Below are 26,728 nucleotides of genomic sequence, written 5' to 3'. Positions count from 1 at the left end.
TACTCTTTTGCTGACAACAAAGCTTCTGCTGTAGCTTAGAAGACAGCTTACTGCTGAAAAAAGAATATACCACCTGATCTTTTGGAACAGCTAGGGACTTTGTAAAGTTGGATTCAAACTCTATACGTCCTCAGAACTGACAGACACTAAATCATATCTTAAGCTTCCTTATCCTCACCAAAATAGAATGATCTGGAATAGTAATCCTTTTCAAACTACAACTTCAGACTGCCTGAAAGGCTTGTCCCAGCCCAAAATGAGAAAAAAATGTATTCCCACCCCAGACTCTTCTTTTTAAGTCAGCATTTGGGCTAAGATGCTGAGCTTTTCAGGAACTTTCTGCTATGGGGTAGATGAATTATCCTGATCTAAATAAAACTCCTGTTTCTCATTTGCCTACTAAAAGGAGGGGCGAAACTAGATTATGTAGCATTCACCAAAGTATACACATAAAATACGAGGAAAATTGCAGATCACCAGAGGTCACTTGACAAGGTATAATAGAGTACTGAGCTGATTGCATGGGAAAACCAAAGATCAAGGATCCTGGATTGCAGGACACAGCAATGCTATCTAATGGGGTGTTAGGTAGCACTGCTAAATTCTGCCTTGGTGCTTTCTGTACACTCTATCCATGGTGCAGAGCTATCTCTTCCTAACAGCTGAGCATTCCTAGCACAATTGTGCCATTTCTCATTCTCCAGCTAGTGGTTCTCCCTCAACATGCTAAGTCAAGTGGATGCTGCTGCCTAGGGGCATTTATTTACACCCTTCTGATCTCAGAGGGACTAGTCATACAGATGTTATACCACAGAATTTCTCAGAAATCCATACGAAATTAAAAAATGTTATGAGCTAATTCTTGTAAAAGTTAAAGTTTTTTTCTTTTCTGGATATCTCCATGTTTTAAATCTTTTTTAAAAATCTGGCAATTGGCAATAAGTTTATATTTTAAAGTACTATTTTTTCTGAATGCCTGTGACTTTAAAAGTAAATTTTATGGTGCCTGCAAGCGAGGCGACCCTGCAAGCCACGGGCGGGCGGGTCAGGCCCAGCAACCAGCCAAGTGACAGCAGATACACGCGCCTGCAGGGAACGCGGACTGGACCCACTAGGACAGGTCCGGTGGACGGCTGAGGGCTAGGCCCGTCCCCTCCCCCAGTGTCTGCAGGTAGGCGGGGGACTGGGAACAACAGCAGAGCGGCCCCAAAGCCTACTGAGGGGCGGAACCGGCCCCTCCCCCAGTGCCTGCAAGCGAGGCGAACCTGCAAGCCACGGGCGGGCGGGTCAGGCCCAGCAACCAGCCAAGAGACAGCAGATACACGTGCCTGCGGGGAACACAGACCGGACCCACTAGGACAGGTCCGGTGGACAGCTGAGGGAAAGGCCCGTCCCCTCCCCCAGTGTCTGCAGGTAGGCGGGGGACTGTGAACAAAAGCAGAGCGGCCCCAAAGCCTGCTGAGGGGCGGAACCGGCCCCTCCCCTAGTGCCTGCAAGCGAGGCGACCCTGCAAGCCACGGGCGGGCGGGTCAGGCCCAGCAACCAGCCAAGTGACAGCAGATACACGCGCCTGCAGGGAACGCGGACTGGACCCACTAGGACAGGTCCGGTGGACGGCTGAGGGCTAGGCCCGTCCCCTCCCCCAGTGTCTGCAGGTAGGCGGGGGACTGGGAACAACAGCAGAGCGGCCCCAAAGCCTACTGAGGGGCGGAACCGGCCCCTCCCCCAGTGCCTGCAAGCGAGGCGAACCTGCAAGCCACGGGCGGGCGGGTCAGGCCCAGCAACCAGCCAAGAGACAGCAGATACACGCGCCTGCGGGGAACGCGGACCGGACCCACTAGGACAGGTCTGGTGGACAGCTGAGGGCAAGGCCCGTCCCCTCCCCGAGTGTCTGCAGGTAGGCGGGGGACTGTGAACAAAAGCAGAGCGGGCCCAAAGCCTGCTGAGGGGTGGAACCGGCCCCTCCCCCAGTGCCTGCAAGCGAGGCGACCCTGCAAGCCACGGGCGGGCGGGTCAGGCCCAGCAACCAGCCAAGTGACAGCAGATACACGCGCCTGCAGGGAACGCGGACTGGACCCACTAGGACAGGTCCGGTGGACGGCTGAGGGCTAGGCCCGTCCCCTCCCCCAGTGTCTGCAGGTAGGCGGGGGACTGTGAACAAAAGCAGAGCGGCCCCAAAGCCTGCTGAGGGGCGGAACCGGCCCCTCCCCCAGTGCCTGCAAGCGAGGCGAACCTGCAAGCCTAGGGCGGGCGGGTCAGGCCCAGCAACCAGCCAAGAGACAGCAGATACACGCGCCTGCAGGGAACGCGGACCGGACCCACTAGGACAGGTCCGGTGGACGGCTGAGGGCTAGGCCCGTCCCCTCCCCCAGTGTCTGCAGGTAGGCGGGGGACTGTGAACAACAGCAGAGCGGGCCCAAAGCCTGCTGAGGGGTGGAATCGGCCCCTCCCCCAGAGCCTGCAAACGAGGCGAACCTGCAACCCATCAGGAGGTTAGGCCCAGCAACCTACGGAGTGACACAGGTGCCCCTGGCGCCTGCTGAGTAGGTGGACCTTTGACCGACCAGCAAAGCAGACCTAGGGCCTGCCAGCATGGTAGATGGTTCACACTAATTGGAGGAGGATCACAACCACTACCTGCCCTGCAAGAGTGATTTTCCAACTATACAAGAGCAATATAAATAAATAGAGGGAAAATATCAAAGACACAACAATTTCACCAAGCAGAAAGAAACGCCAGCGGTATGAAACGACAAGGAAAGAAAGGACCACAGGCAATGCAGGTCAACTCAACTTTAGAAGAGGTAATAGCTGCAACAGATGGAATGTCAGATAGAGAGCTCAGGACATACATGCTTCAGATGATCTGGAGTCTCAAGGAAGACATGAGACAGCAAAATCAGACAATGAAAGATCACATCGACAAACAAATCCAGGAGGTAAAAGATCAATTTCACAGGGAGATAGAGGTAATAAAAAACAAACAAATAGAAATACTAGAAATGCAGGAAACAATAAACCAACTTAAAAACTCAATTGAGAATACTACCAGCAGAGTGGATCACTTAGAAGATAGAACATCAGACAATGAAGACAGAGTATTTCAACTTGAAAAGAACATAGATAGCTCAGCAAGTCTACTAAGAAACCATGAGCAGCACATTCAAGAGCTATGGGATAATATCAAAAGACCAAACTTAAGAGTCATTGGGATACAGGAAGGCACAGAGCTCCAAACCAAAGGATTAAGCAATCTATTCAGTGAAATAATACAAGAAAACTTCCCAGACTTGAAGAATGAGACAGAATCCCAAATCCTAGAAGCCTACAGGACGCCGAATGTGCAAAATCATAAGAGATCCACACCTAGACACATTATAATGAAGATGTCCAACATACAGAATAAGGAGAGAATTTTAAAAGCTACAAGGGAAAGGAAGCAGATTACATTTAGGGGTAAACCAATCAGGATAACAGCTGATCTCTCAACGCAGACTCTAAAAGCTAGAAGATCCTGGAATAACATATTTCAAAGGCTTAAAGAAAATGGATTCCAACCAAGAATCGTGTATCCGGCGAAATTAAGCTTCAGGTTAGAAGATGAAATTAAAACCTTCCATGATAAACAAAAGTTAAAAGAATTCGCAGCTAGAAAACCATCTCTTCAAAAAATCCTTGGCAAAACATTACAGGAAGAGGAAATGGAAAATAACATTGATAACCAACAATGGGAGGTTGGACAGTAAAGGGGGGAAAGTAGTCAAAGAGGATAACAAATCAGGTTTAGTAACATCAATAAACAAATATGGATAGAAGAACAAACCATATCTCAATAATAACCCTAAATGTTAATGGCTTAAACTCACCAATTAAGAGACACAGGCTAGTAGAATGGATCACAAAACAAGACCCAACAATATGCTGTCTACAGGAGACGCATTTGATAGGAAAAGATGTACATAGACTGAAGGTGAAAGGTTGGGAAAAATCATATCACTCATATGGACCACGGAAACAAGCAGGAGTGTCCATACTCATATCTAATAAAATAGATTTCAAGCCAAAGCTAATCAAAAGGGATAAAGAAGGACACTTCATACTGCTCAAGGGAACCATACACCAACAAGACATAACAATCATAAATATATATGCCCCAAATAATGGTGCAGCCGTGTTCATCAAGCAAACTTTTCTCAAGTTCAAGAGTCTAATAGACCACCATACAGTAATCATGGGAGACTTCAACACACCTCTCTCACCACTGGACAGATCTTCCAAACAAAAGTTAAATAAGGAAACTATAGAACTCAATAACACAATTAACAACCTAGACTTAATTGACATATATAGACTATACCACCCAACATCAAGTAGCTACACTTTTTTCTCAGCAGCACATGGAACCTTCTCAAAAATAGACCATATACTATGTCACAGGGCAACTCTTAGACAATACAAAGAGGTAGAGATAATACCATGCATCTTGTCTGATCATAATGGAATGAAACTGAAAATCAATGATAAAAGAAGAAAGGAAAAATCAAGCACCACCTGGAGAATGAACAATAGGTTGCTGAGTGATCAATGGGTATTAGAAGACATCAAGGAGGAAATTAAAAAATTCCTAGAGTTAAATGAAAACACAGACACAACATATCGGAATCTTTGGGACACATTGAAAGCAGTTCTAAGAGGAAAATTCATTGCTTGGAGTTCATTCCTCAAAAAAAGAAAAAACCAACAAATAAATGATCTCATACTTCATCTCAAAATCCTAGAAAAAGAAGAGCAAAACAACAGCAAAAGAAGTAGAAGGCAAGAAATAATTAAAATCAGAGCTGAAATTAATGAATTTGAAACAAAAGAAACAATTGAAAAAATTGACAAAACTAAAAGCTGGTTCTTTGAAAAAATAAATAAAATTGACAGACCCTTAGCCATGCTAACGAAGAGAAGAAGAGAGAGAACCCAAATTACTAGCATACGGGATGAAAAAGGCAATATCACAACAGACACTACAGAAATACAGAAGATAATCAGAAATTACTTTGAATCCTTATACTCCAATAAAATAGAAGATAGTGAAGGCATAGATAAATTCCTTGAGTCTTACGATCTGCCCAGATTGAGCCAGGAGGATATAGACAACCTAAACAGACCAATAACAATAGAGGAAATAGAAGAAACCATCAAAAGACTACCAACTAAGAAAAGCCCAGGACCGGACGGGTATACAGCAGAGTTTTACAAAACCTTTAAAGAGGAACTAACACCAATACTTTTCAAGCTATTTCAGGAAATAGAAAAAGAGGGAGAACTTCCAAATTCATTCTACGAGGCCAACATCACCCTGATTCCGAAACCAGACAAAGACACTTCAAAGAAAGAAAACTACAGACCAATATCTCTAATGAACCTTGATGCAAAAATCCTCAATAAAATTCTGGCGAATCGGATTCAAATACATATCAAAAAAATTATACACCATGATCAAGTAGGATTCATCCCTGGTATGCAAGGTTGGTTCAATATACGGAAATCAATAAATGTTATCCACCACATCAATAGACTTAAAAATAAGAACCATATGATCATCTCGATAGATGCAGAAAAAGCATTCGACAAAGTACAGCATCCCTTTATGTTCAAAACTCTAGAAAAATTAGGGATAACTGGATCATACCTCAACATTGTAAAAGCAATCTATGATAAGCCACAGGCCAGCATCATTCTGAATGGAGAAAAATTGAAGGCATTCCCTCTAAGATCTGGTACAAGACAGGGATGCCCTCTCTCACCACTTCTGTTCAACATAGTCCTCGAAACACTGGCCAGAGCAATAAGGCAGACAAAAGAAATTAAAGGCATAAAAATAGGAAAAGAAGAACTTAAATTATCACTATTTGCAGATGATATGATTCTATACCTAGCAGACCCAAAAGGGTCTACAAAGAAGCTATTAGAGCTAATAAATGAATTCAGCAAAGTGGCAGGATATAAGATCAACACGCATAAATCAAAGGCATTCCTGTATATCAGCAACAAATCCTCCGAAACGGAAATGAGGGCAACTACTCCATTCACAATATCCCCCCAAAAAATAAAATACTTGGGAATCAACCTAACAAAAGAGGTGAAAGATTTATACAATGAAAATTACAGAACCCTAAAGAAAGATATAGAAGAAGACCTTAGAAGATGGAAAAATATACCCTGCTCATGGATAGGCAGAACTAACATCATCAAAATGGCGATATTACCAAAAGTCCTATATAAGTTCAATGCAATGCCAATCAAAATCCCAACAGCATATCTTGCAGAAATCGATAAAAGAATCATGAAATTCATATGGAATAATAAAAGACCCAGAATAGCAAAAACAATACTAAGCAGGAAGTGTGAATCAGGCGGTATAGCGATACCAGACTTCAAACTATACTACAGAGCAATAGTAACAAAAACAGCATGGTACTGGTACCAAAACAGGCGGGTGGACCAATGGTACAGAATAGAGGACACAGTAACCAATCCACAAAACTACAACTATCTTATTTTTGATAAAGGGGCTAAAAGCATGCAATGGAGGAAAGATAGCATCTTCAACAAATGGTGCTGGGAAAACTGGAAATCCATTTGCACCAAAATGAATCTGAATCCCTATCTCTCCCCGTGCACAAAAGTTAACTCAAAATGGATCAAGGAGCTTGATATTAAATCAGAGACATGGCATCTGATAGAAGAAAAAGTTGGCTACGACCTACATGCTGTGGGGTCGGGCTCCAAATTCCTCAATAGGACACCCATAGCGCTAGAGTTAACAAATAGAATCAACAAATGGGACTTACTCAAACTAAAAAGTTTTTTCTCAGCAAAAGAAACAATAAGAGAGATAAACAGGGAGCCTACATCCTGGGAACAAATCTTTACTCCACACACTTCAGATAGAGCCCTAATAACCAGAATATACAAAGAACTCAAAAAATTAGACAATAAGATAACAAATAACCCAATCAATAAATGGGCCAAGGACCTGAATAGACACTTCTCAGAGGAGGACATACAATCAATCAACAAGTACATGAAAAAATGCTCACCATCGCTAGCAGTCAGAGAAATGCAAATCAAAACTACCCTAAGATACCATCTCACTCCAGTAAGACTGGCAGCCATTAGGAAGTCAAACAACAATAAGTGCTGGAGAGGATGTGGGGAAAAGGGCACTCTTGTTCATTGCTGGTGGGACTGCAAATTGGTGCAGCCAATTTGGAAAGCAGTATGGAGATTTCTCGGAAAGCTGGGAATGGAACCACCATTTGACCCAGCTATTCCCCTTCTCGGTCTATTCCCTAAAGCCCTAACAAGAGCATGCTACAGGGACACTGCTACATCGATGTTCATAGCAGCTCAATTCACGATAGCAAGACTGTGGAACCAGCCTAGATGCCCTTCAATAGATGAATGGATAAAAAAAATGTGGCATTTATATACTATGGAGTATTATTCTGCATTAAAAAATGACAAAATCATAGAATTTGGAGGAAAATGGATGGCATTAGAGCAGATTATGCTAAGTGAAGCTAGTCAATCTTTAAAAAACAAATACCAAATGACTCCTTTGATATAAGGGGAGTAAACAAGGACAGGGTAGGGACGAAGAGCTTGAGAAGAAGATTTACATTAAACAGGGATGAGAGGTGGGAGGGAAAGGGAGTGAGAAGGGAAATTGCATGGAAATGGAAGGCGATCCTCAGGGTTATACAAAATGTCATATAAGAGGAAAGGAGGGGCAAGACAAGATAATACAAATGGAAGAAATGATTTACAGTAGAAGGGGTAGAGAAAGAAAAGGGGAGGGGAGGGGAGGGGAGGGGAGGGGGGACAGTAGAGAATAGGACAGACAGCAGAATACATCAGACACTAGAAAGGCAATATGTCAAGCAATGGAAGGGAAACTGATATGATACAGCAATTTGTATATGGGGTAAAAGGGGGAGTTCATAATCCACGTGAATCAAACCGTGTAATATGATGTATTATGAACTATGTAATGTTATGAACGACCAATAAAAAAAAAAAAAAGAGTGGGAAAAAAATAAATAAATAAATAAATAAAATGCAAAAAAAAAAAAAAAAAAAAAAAAAAATAAAATCAATTTCTTAGGATTTTAAAAGGAAAAAAAAAAAAAAAAAAAAAAAAATAAAAGTAAATTTTATTTATAGAACAAAACATTTCCTTTTGTTATAAAAATGCTGTAGAATATATTGGATATGGAATGTTTAATTTATAAAATTCTGATTGGAGAAATCAGGCTTGAACTATAATGAAGGAATTGGGTTTTCTTAAGAAATTAATCATTTACATGGAGAATACCAAAATTTTCTGATGTATGAGTAGATGGGTTACATGTTTAAAATTGAGCACAGTAGTGTACATAGAATGATCTAAAAAATTATGTTTGAAAGTTTAGTGAGATTAAAAGATCATTATCTTCTCATGATCAATATTAATATAAAAACCACACATTGCACAATAAAAAATAAGTGAGATATTGTATATCCTAGTGACACAAATTCTGCCACATTCAAGTAACCATAAATGGCACTAATAAAGACAAATTTTTGTTTTTGGTACTAGAGATTGAACACAGAGGCACTTAACCACTGAGCCACATTCCAGCCCTTTTTTATTTTTTAACTTTGAGACAGGGTCTCCCTAAATTGTGTAGGGAGACAATTGGTGAGGCTGGTTTTGAACTTGCAATCCTGCCTCAGCCTCTGGAGCCACTGGGATTATAGCTGTGTACACCCAGTGGCAAATGTTATTCTTAAAACTATTTTTTGTAGGGTATATTACATCTGGATATTAAAGAGATTCTGATTTGAGTATTTACATATTAAACATTTATTAGTGAGCCTACCATATGCAGGTAATATTCTAAAGTCTGAATATAAAGCAGTGAAGAAAGCAGGAAGCAGAGAATGGTGAGAAAGAGAATGAACTATGAGTAAGGACAATCTTAGCTACTCCACACTTCTGTGAAAATAAGAAAACTAGGTGACATAAGTATGATAGAGAAAGGGACAGAACTTCAGACTGGGACTCCAGGAAGGTGTTTCTGAGAAATGACATTGAGACAAGATGTGCATGATGAAAAGTGCCAATCATGCAATAATATGTAAATTTAGAACACCAAGCACATGGAAGGGTCGGGCAAAAGACTTACTACCATGGGCCTGGGACCTTGAGAAACAGCACATAACAGTGAGGCAGAAGTGTGATGAAGAAGAGTGAATGTGGTGCGATGTAATTTATAATTAAGATTTCCAGTGTCCAATAAGGGCAGTGTCCAGAGATAAAAGGGACACTGAAAACATCCAGTCGTACCTCTGTTATTTATTAGGGGAAAATTGAAGGGGTTTTCTTAGAAAAGACAAGGCAATATAAGTGAAAACTAGAAAGTCTTATCTTTCTCATAACTGGATTTTTGACACATGCCAGAGAGTAATATTTCTAGAAAAAAATATTTTTAGGCCCAAAAGTCACAGCATGTTTGTTTTTAAGTTTTCCCTTAATCATGAAGTTTCTGATATGTTTATAAATATCAAGCTACAATCATTAGACCCAGCTTCAAGCCTGGTTTAAATATATTATCTTTGTGTTATTGGATTGGACTTGCCTGATGCATCAGAGTCATTTCTCATCCATAAAATATGATGATAGTTGTGAAAGTCAACTGATATTTAGGCAGATTAAATCAGGGACATTGATGGAAAAATTTATCACCACAAAAAATTTCAAATAGAATTTAAGGATGTTTTTATATGTTTATCTTAGCTTAGTAAAATAAATATGATAAAACAAGAGTGGCATTATTTCAATGAATTGTTAGCATTTTTAATTCAGAAATTTATAGACTACGAATAGGCCATTTAAATATTAAAAATTAGAATTACCAATCACAGCTCTTTTTGTTTAACCGATAGTCCCTGGATCATGATCTGGCTCTTCCTGTTGTTCCAGCCTAATCCTTGTTATAGCATTGATCTGGTTTTCTCTTTAGTCATTCTTTTAAGAATAAAAATTTAAAAAAAAACAAGTAGATAATATCAAGACCATTTTCAGCTATAAGAACTTGATGTATGAAAATTTTGATCATCAAGTGAAGATAACTTTTCAATTATATGAATATCTGTTTATTGTGTGTTTTTCGGTCATAATCTTCATCATATCCAAATTTATAGAATATTTTTTTCAGGCTCAATAGAAAGGAAAATTTTAAATTTCAAATCAATATTTATTAAGCCATAAAAATCAGATGGTAAAGAGAAATGTATTAACTTAGAAAAATACTATTTTTCATATCATGTTTTATATTTGTAAGATTGATCCACACTCTTAAGTGTCATTGCTTTAATGAGTCAGCACTTTAAGCAATACAAAAAAAAAAAAAAAACTTACAGAAGATCAGAAACTTTGCAGTATCATTGTAGAAGATTCTAACTGTAGAGAGATTAAAACTGCAAACTGTTTCTGGGTTTATGGAAGTCATTGCCCATCATCTTATCTGTATTATATTTCCTTCTGAATGCAGATTAACATTTTTCCCAAGTTTTTTTTTTTTTTGTATATTGTAATCATGGTGAGGAAATGGTATTTCAGATAAAAGCTTCAGAGTGATTTCATGTGACAGAATTTTATCTGGGTTTCAAGAAGCCCTAATAACAGCATTTACAATTCTCTTATGCAATTTCTCCTTCTCTTGTTACCATAGGAGTATGGAAAACACGTTCCTGGTTTAAAAAGCTAAAAGAAAAAAATCTTCAGTTTAATCTGAGCATTAGGAAAAGGATCACAAATCTTGCTATAGTATTTTGTATTTAAGCTAGTTTCTTTAAAGGCCCCTGACATGCCCCCTGGGAACTAAATATTGACAAGCATGCCTTAGCAATCAAGATCAAGCTTGTTGAATTAACACAGCTCAAGTCTTACATTGACACTGTAACCCAAGACTGAGAACTCTTATCTTTCTCCATTTATTTTGGCTTTATAGGTGATACTGTACACTTGAATTAGGGATTTTTCACTGTGTCTTAAATGCTAAAACTGTGGATTAATTTGATTTGAGAATATACTAGTCCTTATCATGTTCACAGTATAAATTATAAATGAAGTGTAACATTCATTGTTTTCTTTCCCAGTATGGATCCAGTATGAAATTGGCTATGTACCTAAGTTTAATATTATCTTTCTCTCACAAAATGTCTTATAATTCCTACCTCCTAAAAGGGAAAGAGAAATAAGAAGAATGATACTGTCCTTTCTACATATTTTATGTATTCCAGTTGCTCTTTTTAATTTTTTTTAGTTGTCAATGGACCTTTATTTTATTTATTGATATGTGGTACTGAGGATCAAACCCAGTGCCTCACACATGCTAGGTAAGGGCTCTACCATTGAGCCTCCATCCCAGCCCACCAAATTACTCTTTTTTTATTGTTGTTGTTTTTGTTTTTAGATATACATGATAGTTGGGTGTATTTTGACATATTTTAACACATGTGGAATGCAACCCATTCCAATTTTGATCCCATTCTTCTTGTAGCACATGATGTGGAGTTGCAATGGTAGTGTACTCATATATGAGCACAGGAAAATTATGTCTGCTTCATTCTACTGTCTTTCCTCTTCCCATGACTCCTCCCTTCCCTTTATTACCCTTTGTCTAATTGAATGAACTTCTATATTTCTCCTCTCTACCTTCCCTTGTTATGGGTTAGCATCCACATATCAGAGAGAACATTTGGTCTTTGGTTTTTTGGGGACTGGCTTATTTCACTTAGCATAATATTCTCCAGTTCCATCCATTTACCAGCAAATTTCATGATTTCATTTTTCTTTATGGCTGAGTAATATTCCCTTGTGCATATATGCCATATTTTCTTTATCCATTCATCTGTTGAAGGGCACCTAGGTTAGTTCCATAGCTTGGCTATTGTGAATTGAGCTGCTAAAAACATGAATGTGCCTGTGTCACTATAGTATGCTGATTTAAGCCTATTGGGTATAAGCCAAGGAGTGGGATAACTGGGTCAAATAGTGGTTCCACTCCAAGTGTTCTAAGGAATCTTCATACTGCTTTCCAGAGTTGTTGCACCAATTTGCAATCCCACCAGCAATGTATGAATGAACCATTTCTCCCACATCCTCACCAACATTTATTGTTACTTGTATTCTTGATAATTGCCATTCTGACTAGGGTGAGATGGAATCTCAGTGTAGTTTTAATTTGCATTTCTCTAATTGCTAGAGATGTTGAACATTTCTTCATATGTTTTTTTCTGTGTGAAATGCTTGTTTAGTTCCTTTGCCCATTTGTTGATTAGATTATTTATGTTTTTGGTGTTATGTTTTTTGAGTTTTTTTTTTTTTTTTGTATATCCTGGAGATCAATGCTCTGAGGTACAGATGGTAAAGATTTTCTCTCTCTTTCTGAAGGCTCTCTGTTCATGTTCTTGATTGTTTCCTTTCCAAATTGTTCATTCTTTAGAGACTTCCATCAAAAATTAAGGCAAAATATAAACATAAAGGAAATATTAATTTATTTTTCATCATGTCTCTAAAATCTCAAGTGGCAATCTTCCAATGACAACAGTATTTATAAAGCTTGAAACTAATCCTCTTCACGTTTTAGAGGAAAATAAGTATAGTCCTTTTATCAGGAAACTGATAATGAATTTTGTTAATTACTAGGAATAATGATGATGAAGGTGACAATGGGGTGATGAACTAACTTTTATGAAGGGCTTACAATATCTTAGGCCCTGTGGAGCATTTTGCATGCAGTTTCTCATCTAACCCTTTAAGACATATACTTTTCTTGGCCTCATTTCATATATGAGGAAGCTGACTTGAAGAGCTTCAGAAACTTGTCTGAGTGAGCTAGGTGTATCTTAAAGCTTAGCCCTATTTCTTTTCTGTGGATATGCTGACAGCCAAGGCAGTAACTAGACATTTCTCCTGCCCTTAGAAAGCTCACACTTTAAAAAGAAGAAACAGGTGGCATTGCTGTCATTCAAAGTGGTATTCCTGCATATGCTACAGGGAACCAAAGGGAAGGAATTTGATGAGTGAGCATGGTCCAACAATGTTCCCCAAAGAATGTAATATTTGGCATTAAATTAAAGGATGAGGAAAAGGTATGAATTTCTTTTCAGGCAGTAGGAATAGCAAGAGAAATGACACAATGGTATGAATAAATGTGAGGGCCTCAAGAAACTACAAGTTGTTTAGTGTTTCAGGAGTTATTTGGTAAAGGTTGTGTGAATGATGCAAATAACTTATGGGGTTTAAATGTCATAAACATGTTACCAGCTGATGACCTCTGTATCTGCACTGTGAAATGAAGATAATACCCCCCAAAATCAGATTTCAAATAGCCAATATGAGGGTACATTAAATACCACGTGCCAAAGGCCTTTTCTCACTTGAGTCTCCAGTCTAAATCTCTGTTTTATCTTCAAAGGAAAAGTCATAATTTTGAAACCACCTTCTTAAATGATTTCCTTTAAATGAAATAGCCATTTGACCAGATTTCTCTTCTAATATTCCTTCCTGGCAAGTTACGAAAGATACACAAATTGGTTCTTTGTTTCTGAACATATTCTTCTTTTACTCTTCCTCAAGGGAGGTTTTCATAATGTCATCTCCAAAAGCAAATGGCATTTGATACTTGATTTTCTCAGGGTTGTGCAATCGGATTTCTAAAATATTTTTGGATTGGCATGATTTCAAATATATATGAGTAGGAAGAAGTATGATCAGATGAGTAGCATGCTCTAAACTCAGGTGCCTGCCTGTCTCAGTACCTAGCATACACACACATGTTCATTCCCCTTCCTTTTCTCTCTTCTAATTACATTTAAATCAACTTCAGAATCTATTTAGCACAGAAAGAGAAGCCTAGACACTTTTGCCAATGACTGCTTGTTAAAATTTTTCGTCATTCTAGACTAAATCTCCACAGTACATCAACCATCTATACCCTAATCCATACGTCATCATCATCTTGCACACTGTCAATCAAAGCAAACAGTCCACCACTTGTTCTATAAAGACAGCACAGAATCTTGATTCTCACTTCCAGGTCCTCTTTCAGAACACTTCTGAAGTTCTGGATGCCTGTTGTCCTCTTACCTGATTTTTTTCCCTTTGATGGTCACCTCCTCCAGGTATTTCCTACTACTCTCACCTTTTCTCTGAGCTCCCAAACTCTGCTATGCTTCTTTGACATTTAATAAACCTCCTCTCTGGCACAATACAATTCCATTTGGGTTAGATAACTCATTTTTCTATATATTCAATATACAATGATATTTTGCTTTAGAAAATAAAAATCACCATTTTTAAGTAAGTCATATACTCCATAAAGTAGATCCATATAACAATTCTACAAAATGCTTGAACATTTTAAATTTGGGGGTAATTGTAACTCTTCCAATATACTTATTTCAATTCTATACATTTGCAGTGATTTAAAATATTTCTAAATTGCACTTTTAGTAATTATTAAAATGTAATTTTAGTAAATATTTAAATTGGGGCACCCTTTAAATTAAATAACCTAGTGCCATCTCATCTACCCAGAGTATGTTCACTGTAGTTTTTTAATATACTTCTATCTTATTTCTTATCTCGATACAGAACACTACCATATAAGTTTCATTACTAAAAAGACACATAAATCTTAAAAACTAAATATTTAGAAACTGATGTAACTAGTTATAAAACCATAATTATATAAGAGAGTATTCTTTCATAGCAAGAAGTCTTACCATCTGTCATCCAGTGTTTTAATGCCTATAGTACTTATTAACTGACTATTTCTATTATTACCATTCTACAAGCAACTGCCATTCTTGAAACTGATTGATGTTTAGGAATAAAGCACATTTATTACATGTTGCCAACTTCAGAGGAGCAATCTTATAACCTACAGCACTTTTTGAGAAGTGATGATACCTTATATTTCTAGAACTAATCACTGCTGAGGAAAGTAAAAGGGTGAAAACATGATTTTTTTTTCCCTTTGAAGACCTTTCATTGCATTGTATGCCACTCAGCCATAAAATGATTATAGTGTTTCATCTGCCAGGAATGACAGTGGTGAAAGGTAACTTTGGGTGTATGTATGTGTGAGTGTGTGTGTGTGTGTGTGCATTTGTTTACATACAGACAGATATATATATATGAAAAGAAATGTGTACATTCCTGTCTGTTTATATTAGTTTCTCATAGATAGGTAAGATAGGTACACACCTATCTATGTCAGCCATTGTCTACATCATCTTCCTGTTTCAATCTGGCTAGTCTGACTTGCACGGATATGGGAGAAAGATGTGTACAAATAAAATAAAACTGCTGAGTTTTAATGAGAGTAAAAAATAACAATATTGTCATAATTGTTTTATTATGTCACTTCTTTTTTTCAAACCACCATTATATAATCATCAGTCACCACTCCTTGAAGTTCTTCCCTCTATTATGCCATTTGGACCTTTTGCACTGACCTTGCCTCCAGTTATACCACCTGATTTCATTCACTGATCTAGCCTCATTGCCCCATCTTGATCGAATACTTTGGCCCTCTATTTACTGGTCTATGTCTCCAACTTCTATCCTCATCATTAATAGACAATATAAAATTACTCACCATTGATGGGGGACAGGGAAGGTGATGCAGAGATGAAAGTCAGAGGATTCAAGGCAGCAAGTATGAAGGATGAACAATTATAGAGATCTAACACCTAATATGAGAACAAAGAAAATTGTACTACTTCATGTGGGACTCATGCAAAATGAGTAGATTTCAGCCACTCTTGTCACAAAAACAAAAAACAAAAGGGCAACTGTAGGATAAGGCATATGTTAATTTCCTTCAACATGTAACATTTTTATTACCTTCATGTAACTATAAGATAATGTTGTATTCCTTAAATATACACAGTAGAATTTATCTTAAAAACAAAAATACAGTACTTCAAGATCTATCTAGCACATAGTAAGAGTTGTTATTTTAACCATCATCCTCCTCCTCATCATCAGAGATTTAAGAATCCTTGGGCTGGCCTGTGGCTCAGAGGTAAACTGCACCTAGCAAGCATGAGGCACTGTGTTTGCTACCACATGACATAAAATAAAGACATTGTGTCCACTTATAACTAAAAAATAAATATTAAAAAAAAGAAATTTCAGAATCCATGTTGCTACATATTCATCAATCCAAAATGATTAAATATTAAAATAATGTAGTAACTAATATTTGTGCAATACTTTTATTGGTTCAATTATTTTCAGTATTTTGTTTGATTCTCACAACAACCTTATGAGATAGATGTGTTAGCTTTATTTTTAAAGTGATTAAAATATAACTTATGGCTGCTAATAAGAGGAACACAGAATTTATATTAAGGTTTTTATGATCCTGAAATCTATACATGGCTTTTCAATTGGGCATCATTTTAGCAAACTTTGCAGTAGTCAACACTGTCTCAACCTCTTGCAATTCAAGGGTACTATTTATAAATATGACATTTACAGAAACCCATTTATGCAGTACTAGAGATACTGAGTAGCAAACCAAAATATAATTATTGGGCTATCTTCCATTTTCTTAAGTAATTCAGCTGTTTTCTATCTGAACGGTACCTGCCCAGATCCAAGATTTATTATCATTCATAAACCTTAAAACTTATCATAGTTAATGACATTAACCTCTGAGTTCTCTTGATATCTCCTACCCTCTTATACTACATGTCTAATTAATCATGAAGTTCTGTAAGTCCCCTCTGTGAATGCAAATTATTTTTTACCTCATTTTCTATTTCTGTAGACTTGACTTAACCCAATCCATGTACTTATAAACTTAATTCTTCTGTGACCTTCTACTAATCTCTTCACTTTCACTTTTGCTCTCCCTTTGCCTTAGGCAGCACCACCATCATCACTAAATGTTAAATATCATCTTATCTGGTAAATTCCTGCTCAAAATACTCAGAGGCCCTCTCATTCCTATAAGAAAGGACCAACCCCCCCAAATGCTCAGTGTGGCATATAGGAACTTTTGCAAACTATCCTTTCATAAGAACAAGAACTTGGATGCAGATGGTTTATTTGGAAAAAAAAAAAGAGCAGATCTCAGGGAGGAGAGAACACTGCACAGAGGAAGAGCAAAAGCAAACTGAAGAGTATGTTGATTTTAGGTCACAGTTGTGAACTCCTGGGAAGAGGATAGAGGCTTTACATGATGATCCACTGGAAGGATGGAGGGCTGGAGTATTTCTCAATGAGTCACTAACTTAGCTAACACCATTTGGGGACTGACCCTGCACCTCTGTGGCTATAATACATATGTCTAGTGGGCTCTTGCTGTATCAGAGAAACTCTTGGACAGAAAGTACAAAGAAGCTTAGCAGAGTCTGCTTTATTGGGGTCAGTAATGGTGACATGGAACTGGCCCTATTAGCTACAGTTGAAACCAGTGTTAGTTGAAGGGGCTCTGATATATGTCCCAGGGCCACCTGCCACACTCCTCATCTTTCTAATCCATCCTTTATGCACCAACTATTCCAATTATTTCCAGATCTTTATCGCTTCCTCATGCACTTCCCTCAGTCTCTGATTCCCATCCCTCCTTCTCTGCCTTCTAAATCGATACTTGTCCTTTAAGACTTAGCCCATTTTTCATCCATATTAAAGATGACCCAACCAAAGTACAATACCCCTTCCTCCCAAATGTCATGATTCTTTGCTCAGCTTTTCCTGGAGCCATTAACATGCACTATAATAAATCATTTATAACTTCCTACTTCTAGATTGTATGTTTCTTAAAGACAGGGATAATGTCTACCTCATTTATGTTATCACTTCCAAGCATAGTAATTGATCATAGCTGCTGATTTACTGAGTGGAATTAATGAATAAAAATATTTGAATATTATATATGTATAACTTAAATTTATTTACAGTTAACTTTAAATTCAGATTATTAAAAATTGATGCTATGGAACTTTTCTTAAATTGAAGAACAGTTGGGAAGATATTAGTTCCATTGTATCAAAATATGCTTTCATTGGGGCATGGTGATGCACTCCTGTAACTGCAGAGGTTCAGGAGACTGAGGCAGGAGGATTGCAAGTTCAAAGCCAGCCCTAGTAACTTAGTGAGATCCTGTCTCAAAATTTAAAAAAAAAAAAAATGGGAATGTGGCTCAGTGGTTAAGCGCCCCTGAGTTCAGTCCCTGGTACCAAAAAAAGCAAAAAGAAAAAAAAAAGCTTTCAATAATAATCCTTATATTTCAGGTATCATTTATTAAAATTTAGTTCTGATTTATATAGTATGGATAAATTACAGCAAAGGTATATTATCTGATGTAATTTATATTCAAATAACAAAATATCTACTATAAAGGTTTTGTAAATATATAAGTACATATGATATTATTATCCAGCTTATGATTGAAAATATTTCTGTGCCATTTTTGTGTACATTTTATAATTTTGCCACATTTTAGTTATATTTTTTGAATGTCAAATATTCTAATAATGAGCATCTCAGAAGTTTTCTTCACATTATGTAGGTCAAAAATATATTCCTCATGTGTTACCGTGCCCTCAGTTTCCTGACATCTCTTTACCAATTTTTGGCCTTGAAATTTCAAAAGGAAATGATCAGTAATCATGGTGATGTGAAGTGGGAAGGCAGGATGGACAGAGGACTAGTAAGTTAAAGTCTGGTTTATGAACAAAATTATGTATCTCCATATAGAATATATGGTTTCATATTATATGTTCCAATTATTTGCAGATTTGTAAAATTATGAATATTGGGGAATATTAAATATCCAATTATTTTTGTCTTAGTGCTCCATCTGTGGGGAAATGATAGAGGTAATAAAAAAATGGAAGGTAAAGGGAAAAAAATGTCAAATAAGAGGAAAACATAATTGACAGGCAGAATAAGAAAGTTGAGGAAGAGGGGAAGGGAAAGAAGGTGGGGTAGGGGAGAGTGAGAGGTATTTGCCATTATTAGTTATTAAAAAGTGGGTGTGAGGGCTGGGGATGTGGCTCAAGCGGTAGCACGCTCGCCTGGCATGCGTGCGGCCCAGGTTCGATCCTCAGCACCACATACCAACAAAGATGTTGTGTCCACCGAGAACTAAAAAATAAATATTAAAAATTCTCTCTCTCTCTCTCTCTCTCTCTCTCTCTCTCTCTCTTTAAAAAAAAAAAGTGGGTGTGAAACATGAGGTCTGCTATTATGGGGTTTGCTTAAAGAAAAAAAACATTTCTCCAGCATTTTTATCAAGGGATCATACTGAAAGGAACTAACTCAGTCACCATCAGACATTGCTATTTCAATTACAGTCCACCTATTATAGAAAAATAAAGTATTAAAATAGGCAAAACTGAAAGAACTTCAACAGTCATTGGTCAACACTGTTAGTAATCCATTAATACTGATTTCTTGTATCAGTATCATCAGTACTTCTTACTAGAGAGAATTTACAAAAGAAATTTTCATCCATTTGGTCTGACCCTGCCTGAAAGTGAAGAAACAAATTTGACTTTTTAAGCCACACAGATTCCAGAGCTTAAGACAGAATGGTCTGCCACTGTTACTAAAAGCAGGCAGCAGCCCAGCACAGGGACTGGGACAGAGCCTGGAGCCAATGCCTGAAGTAAAATCCTGGCCACAATGTACTGGTTTCCCTTCCTCAGTTTACTCAGCCACTCTGGATTTGACTACCCCATTTGAAGAAAAAAAATGACAGAAGTTAAAGTATCTACCCTGTTCATATTGCTGTAGGATTAGATTATTTAACATTTGAATAGCAGTTACAATGGAGCTTATCATATAGAACTACTGTACAAGTGTGTGCACTTATTATGCTTATGAAACTGCCTTTATTTTTGGAATCTTTGTTCCCTGAAGACTTTGGGTTCCATTATGCTCCTATGAGAAGTGGAGATATAAAATAAAGCATATTTTTTTTGAGAAATACTTCAAACGTGGCATTAATTATAATACGATGCTTAGGCCTGCCCTGAAGTCTAAGAATTAATTAATTTAAATGTGATGTCTAAATTTAGCCAATGTTATTGGTGTTGATGAACAGTTTACCACATCCATACAGCTTCTACAAGGTGTAAAGCATCAAACATCCCATCCTACCTTCTGATTGGAGCCTCCTCAAACCAAAGTTCTGCCATCAAATCTCCAGTTTTATCCTGTGTCTTGGCCTCTTGACATACGCTTGGCAAATGAGATCTTTTCTTCTTGTCTGAGTGAAATCTTCTGAAGTAGAAAGTGTTGAAATAAATGGCTTATGACATGTATAGTGTTGAAATAAACGTTTATTTTAACACTTCATAAGTCATGAGTCATTTATTTTAACACTTTTCACTTGAAGTGTTTAAATAATAGGTTTTATACAGGGATGTGTCATCCACTCTGTTTAATGTAAAAGTGAATATGTAAATATATCCATCTATCTAATCTGGATTTTACACCCTTTGGCTGCCAAACAGCCTGGTTGCCATAGTTTCTGGAGTAACCTGAAATTAAATTTTCTTCCCTTTCTTCCTTAGATGATAGGTAATTTGGTGGTACATAAGGCAATTGGACATCACTCCATTAATGGACAATTGGTTAAATACATCTTTTTTTTTTTTTCAGAAACCTAAAAAAGTATCAGCAAAGACTAGAGTTGACAGTTAAATGCTTTCATAACTAAAACAGGCTTTACTAGAAAATGTCAAGATTTTTCCTTTTGATTTTAAGACTAATGGCAAAAACTTGTTTGCAGGGTTATTTTGAGCATTTATGTGTGTGTGTGTGTGTGTGTGTGTGTGTGTGTGTGTGAGATGTGTGGTATGGGTGTCGGGGGGGGGGGAGTACTTGAAACTAGTAAATAATAGAAATATTCCCTCATTGAAGGGAGGCAGCATTGGCTTGGGAGTCAGACCTGGTGGAATCTGACATCTGCTAATTACTATTCCAAACACAATATATGGAACCATATTTAGCATAAAAAGTCATAGTTTGGGGAAATTTTGTGAGATTTAAAGGATAATGTAAGTAAAAACATGAACAGAGGACTGGGGTTGTGACTCAGCAGTAGAGTGCTCATCTAGGACTTGAAAGGCCCTGGGTTCAATCCTCAGCACCACATAAAAATGAATAAATAAAATAAATAGATTGTGTCAAACTACAACTAAAAAATAAATATTAAAGAAAAACTGAACAGATGCTTTGTTCATAGTAGGTCATTCAATAAGAGATAGCTATTATTGTTGCTATTATTTCTTACTAGGCAATAGCAATTGACAAGAACAACCATAAATGTTACACTTTTTGGAAACTGTATCTAATTCTCACAGGTTTCTGTCTTTATTTTTACCAGATAATATGGAAAAATTGATATTTTTATATACATAGAAGAATTCCAGGAATTCTAAAAGGATTTTTTAAAAATAACTTTTCTTTTGGAATGATTTTAGATTTATAGAAAAGGTGAAAAGATAGTGTGGAGAGTTCACATATATCTGTCATTCAATTTCCCCTAATTTTAATTATGAGGAATATTTTAATTTAATGACTTATCAAAGCAATACCTCATGGTAAAAACTATTTGTACCAAAGAATTTAAAGTCTGAGAGTAAAGTGGAACAAGTGGAGCAAAGCATTGTGGGACAGAAAGTCCAAGAGGACATAGAAAGAGAAGCCAAGAGAGTGTTGTTACACAGAGAAGGACCTGGGACAACTCACTGCTCATGATGACTTGTTTATAACACAGCTCCCTGAAGAGTCTAACTCTGTTGAAAGAGTTAATTGAGCCACAAAAGGGCCACTGTTTGTTTTGCTTTCAGGTACTAGGAAATCTTTTAAGGAATAATTAAAATCCAAGAAGTAAAAATGCTCTTGAAAGAATATAAACACTGGCATTCATTTTCCATTTGACATTTCCAATGTCTATAAATGCTATTGATTTCAAATTCTAAATTATTTCACTTCTGAACACGCCTTGTAGAATTATTACAGTGCTGTTTGTGTGAGCTTGTAATCATTGATTGTGACATTATACTCTCCATAAATGTGCCATTGTGAATAATTAAACTTGTTAGCATTTTGTTTGCCTACAGTCTTTAGAGTGCTAACCCTTTTTGGAAATCACAAATATGTTTGTCTAGCTCAGTTTCTGCTAGATATGGGAAATATATTATTTCCCTAAAACTTTTAAATATGTTGGCTCTTTTAAATTTCAAATTTCAAAAGCTTCCCATAAAACTTCAGCATTTAGTAAATAAAAATTCTGGGAGTTGTATGATTTGTTTTTTAAGGTTCATAAATAAATGACCTGCAAGGCAACCAGAGATATGTTTCATGCTACCTACTGCCTATAAGCATGCCATTTCTCACACCTTCATTCTTACTGCCTAGAGTAAAGTAAAAGTGTTCCAAAGTAGAAATACATTGTGATCATTGGCTCTATTTACAATGGGTTGCAGATACACTTTAAAAGGTTTGAAAAACTGTTATAGTCTGATGTGATTTCTCTCAACCTCTACACAATTATAGAGTCTCTGAGCTCTATTGACAAAAACACACTGTAGAGCTGTTTTAGCAAAGGTTATTAAAAATGTCTCTTCCCTTGAGGCATGGAAACCATGTTCTAGCCATCCCTCTGTTACTAGATTTAGCACATCTGTGATGCCCAATGCCCAAATCTGAATGGTTCAATGCTATTTGGAATCGTTATACAGAATTTAAACATTTGGATGATGAAACACTTATGGCAACAATATAAATGGAAAAGATCATCTATGGAAGAGGAAAAACATATGTGTCCCATTTCATCTAGATATGTGCATCAGACACTAACTATGTATCCTTTTCCACCAAGTTGGACCTGATAATAAGCTGTCCCCTTTTCATGCAAGCAGAAGTTAGCTAACTGCCATTTGGCAATGATGTGAGTCATACAGGATTGCACACTTGCCAATTTGCCTAAATATGCATGCCAATCGACAAAGTAATGACCTCAATTTGACAAGAGACTGAAATTTCATCAGAAAACATAAAAGATTGGATAAGTAAAATAGATAAAGGATATTTCATTACAAACCCATCATAGACTTGACATAGCTATAAGCCAAATATTCTTTAAGGATTCAGCTGGGAAGATGAGTTTATGATTACAAGATTTTAATAGGAATAACACCCTTGAATGCTTGCTCTCTTGTCTTTGAGAGGTAAAAATATACTCAAATACCAATTTGGGCATAAAGTGCAGAAACAGGAAATCTCATTATGTGTTAACAATATTTGTGAGTGTTTGATGACATTTTTAAAATTTGGCTCTGGGGCCTCACTTAGCATGACTGTGTACAAAGGGCCAAACTGCTTCTGTGACTTGCTGCAACTACACTGTTCCAAATAAATGGAATGATACTTAGCCTGACTAGGTAATTCAGGAACTGTGCTTAAATGTATAGTCCGGCAATAGAATCTGTCTTCACTTCAGGGTTCTTGTTGTTCTCCATGTGTCCTCATTTCAATAATCAATGATTTATCACTGATTGTGTGTGTGTGTTTATCACTGATTGTGTGTGTGTTTACGTGTATACATGTTTATTTGTGTTACATATGGCTACTTTAAAAGCATTGATTTCAAGAAAATTTCATAGAGATTCCAAACATTAAAGAAAGCTAACAACAGCATAAAAACTGCTCCTAATGGGTCATCTATGTGAGATACTTTCACCTTCCATGAAGTACTAAGATCATTATCTTTAGTCCTATTCAACTTTATAAAATAAGCAAACAGATTTGTTTTCTATTTGCAAATGGGAAGACGCTCTCATTTCAGAGGGTGAAGTTTTTGAAAGATCTGACAATCAAAAAATTTCTTAGACTTGGATACTCACCTTTGAGATAGACTTTTTCACTACTTCCTATTAATGTATTTATATTTTTTTTTATTTCTCAAATTAACTATAGTTTGAGATAGACTTTTAAACTACTTCCTATTAATGTATTTATAGTTTTTTTTAATTTCTCAAATGAACTATAGCTTGTATATAATACAATGCAGGGATTTTAAGTGTTCAGCTAAAGTGTTTTCAAAGTTGTATGCATCTATTGTAACTAAAATCTGAATTAAGGTACAGTGTATTTCCTTCACACCAGACAGTTCCTGTGGGTTAATTGGTAGGCACTTTCCCCAACTACAGTTGAGATTTACGGAATCACAGAGTCCTCTATCTGATATTAGGCTTATATGAACAAAATAATATTAATTCTCTCTTCACATTTTATCACTCCTCCCATTTGAATGTGTATGTATACATGCCTCCAGTGGTGTCTGGCTTTATCTGCCCAACATAATTTTCTATGTGTCTGTGTGTTTGCTTATATCAGTAGGCAATTCCTTTTTACTGTTGGTAGTTTTCATTGCATTAACCCCGTTTTGTTTATCTATGCTCTGTTTAATGGATATTTGAGTTGTTTCCAGTTTGAGGATATTATGAATAAGACTACTGTGCACATTCTTGTGAATATTCCTTGATGGTCTTGTTTTCACTTCTTTTGGGTAAGGGGTGAAATGGCAGGGTCATAAGATATATGTGTGTTTAATTGTTTAAGAAACTACCAAACAAGTTTTCAAAGAGATTCTGTCATTTTCTGCATCTACCCATCAACAGGGTCCACGTGTTGTCTATTCTCATCAACATTTGGTGTTCCAGTATTTTTTATTTTTAGCCATTCCAGTAGATGTAAAAGGATGTCTCATGGTGGTTTCAGTTCGGATTTCCCTGATACAGAGCACTTTTTCTTGTGCTTATCATCCACTTTTGTTAACTTTCTTTAAATATTTGCTCAAGATTTTGTCTATTTTGAGTTCTGCATATTTTAATTGTTGATTTATAGGACTTATTTATATATATATTAGAATGAGGGTTTTTTTCAAAATTTATTCATTTTCTTTTTTATTTTCTTTTAAATTTTTTTATTTGTTTTAATTAGTTATACATGACAGTAGAATGTATTCACTTTGATATATCATACATAAATGGGATATAATTTCTCATTTTTCTGAGTGTACATGTTGCAGAATCATATTGGTCATGTAGTAGCATACATACATACAGTAATAATGTCTTTATGATATCTTTGGATGAGGTCACCTATCAATTTTTTAAAAAACATTAGTGCTTTTTTTCTCATTTTCAATAAATCTTTGCTTACCTCAGGGTACAAAGTTATTCTCCTGTTTTCATTTTTCTGAGTTTCAAGTTTATATTTAGATCTATAGTCCATCTTGAATCTTTAGAATTTTGGGTAAGAAGTGAGGTAGAGTTCATGGTTAATTATCCTTTTATTTTATTGCTTTTTTATTTATATATGACAGTGGAATACATTACAATTCTTATTCCACATATAGAGCACAAGTTTTCATATCTCTGGTTGTATACAATGTATATTCACATCAATTCATGTCTTCATACATGTACATTGGATAATAATGATCATCACATTCCACCATCATTCTAACCCCATCCCCACCCCCTTCCCTTCTAACTCCTTTACCCTATCTAGAGTTCATCTAATCCTCCTATGCTCCCCCTTCCAACCCCGCTATGAATCAGCCTCCTTATATCGAAGAAAACATTCAGCATTTGGTTATTTGGGATTGGCTAACTTCACCTAGCATTATCTTCTCTAACTTCATCCATTTATCAGCAAATGCCATGATTTTATTCTCTTTTACTGCTGATTAATATTCTATTGTGTATATATGCCACATTTTTTTATCCATTCATCTATTGAGGGGCATCTAGGTTGTTTTCACAGTTTAGCTATTGTGAATTGTGGTGCTATAATCACTGATGTGTCTGTGTCCCTGTAATATGCTATGTTTAAGTCCTTTGTGTATAGACTGTGGAGAAGGATAGCTGAGTCAAATGGTAGTTCCATTCCCAATTTTCCAAGAAGTCTCCATACTGCTTTCCATATTGGCTGCACCAATTTGCAGTCCCACCAACTGTGTATGAGTGTACCTTTTTCCCCACATCCTCACCAGCACTTATTATTGTTTGTCTTCATAATAGCTACTATTCTGACTGGAGTGAGATGAAATCTTAGAGTGGTTTTTATTTGCATTGCTAGCGAAGATGAACATTTTTTCATATATTTGTTGACTGATTGAATATCATTCTATAAGAAGTGTCTGTTCAGGTCCTGGCCCATTTACTGAGTGGGTTATTTGGGGTTTTTTGGTGTTTAACTTTTTGAGTGCTTTATATATCCTAGAGATTAGTGCTCTAACTGACATGTGAGGGGTAAAAATTTGCTCCCAAGATGTAGGCTCTCTATTCACCTCACAGATTGTATCTTTTGTTGAGAAGAAACTTTTTAGTTTGAATCCATCCCATTTGTTGATTGTTGATTTTAATTCTTGTGCCACAGGAGTCTTATTAAGGAAGTTGGGGCCTAATCCCCAACTTAGGGCCTATGTTTTCTTCTATTAGATGCAGGATCTCTAGTTTTATTCCTAAATCCTTGATCTATTTTGATTTGAGTTTTGTGCATGGTGAGTGATAGGGATTTAATTTCATTTTGCTGCATATGGATCTCCAGTTTTCCCAGCACTATTTGCTGAAGAGGCTA

The 26,728-nt window shown here is 36.8% G+C and overlaps 1 protein-coding gene across 1 annotated transcript in view; it reads left to right on the top strand.

Moving 5' to 3' along the window:
- The window catches only part of Dpyd (dihydropyrimidine dehydrogenase), an 803,780-nt gene that overhangs the window by 601,434 nt on the left and 175,618 nt on the right, over positions 1-26,728 (top strand). The window lies entirely within an intron of this gene.

This window comes from Urocitellus parryii, chromosome 11 (genome assembly GCF_045843805.1).
Source record: "Urocitellus parryii isolate mUroPar1 chromosome 11, mUroPar1.hap1, whole genome shotgun sequence".
Lineage (NCBI taxonomy): Eukaryota > Metazoa > Chordata > Mammalia > Rodentia > Sciuridae > Urocitellus > Urocitellus parryii.
This window is presented reverse-complemented; position numbering and strand designations above follow the sequence as displayed.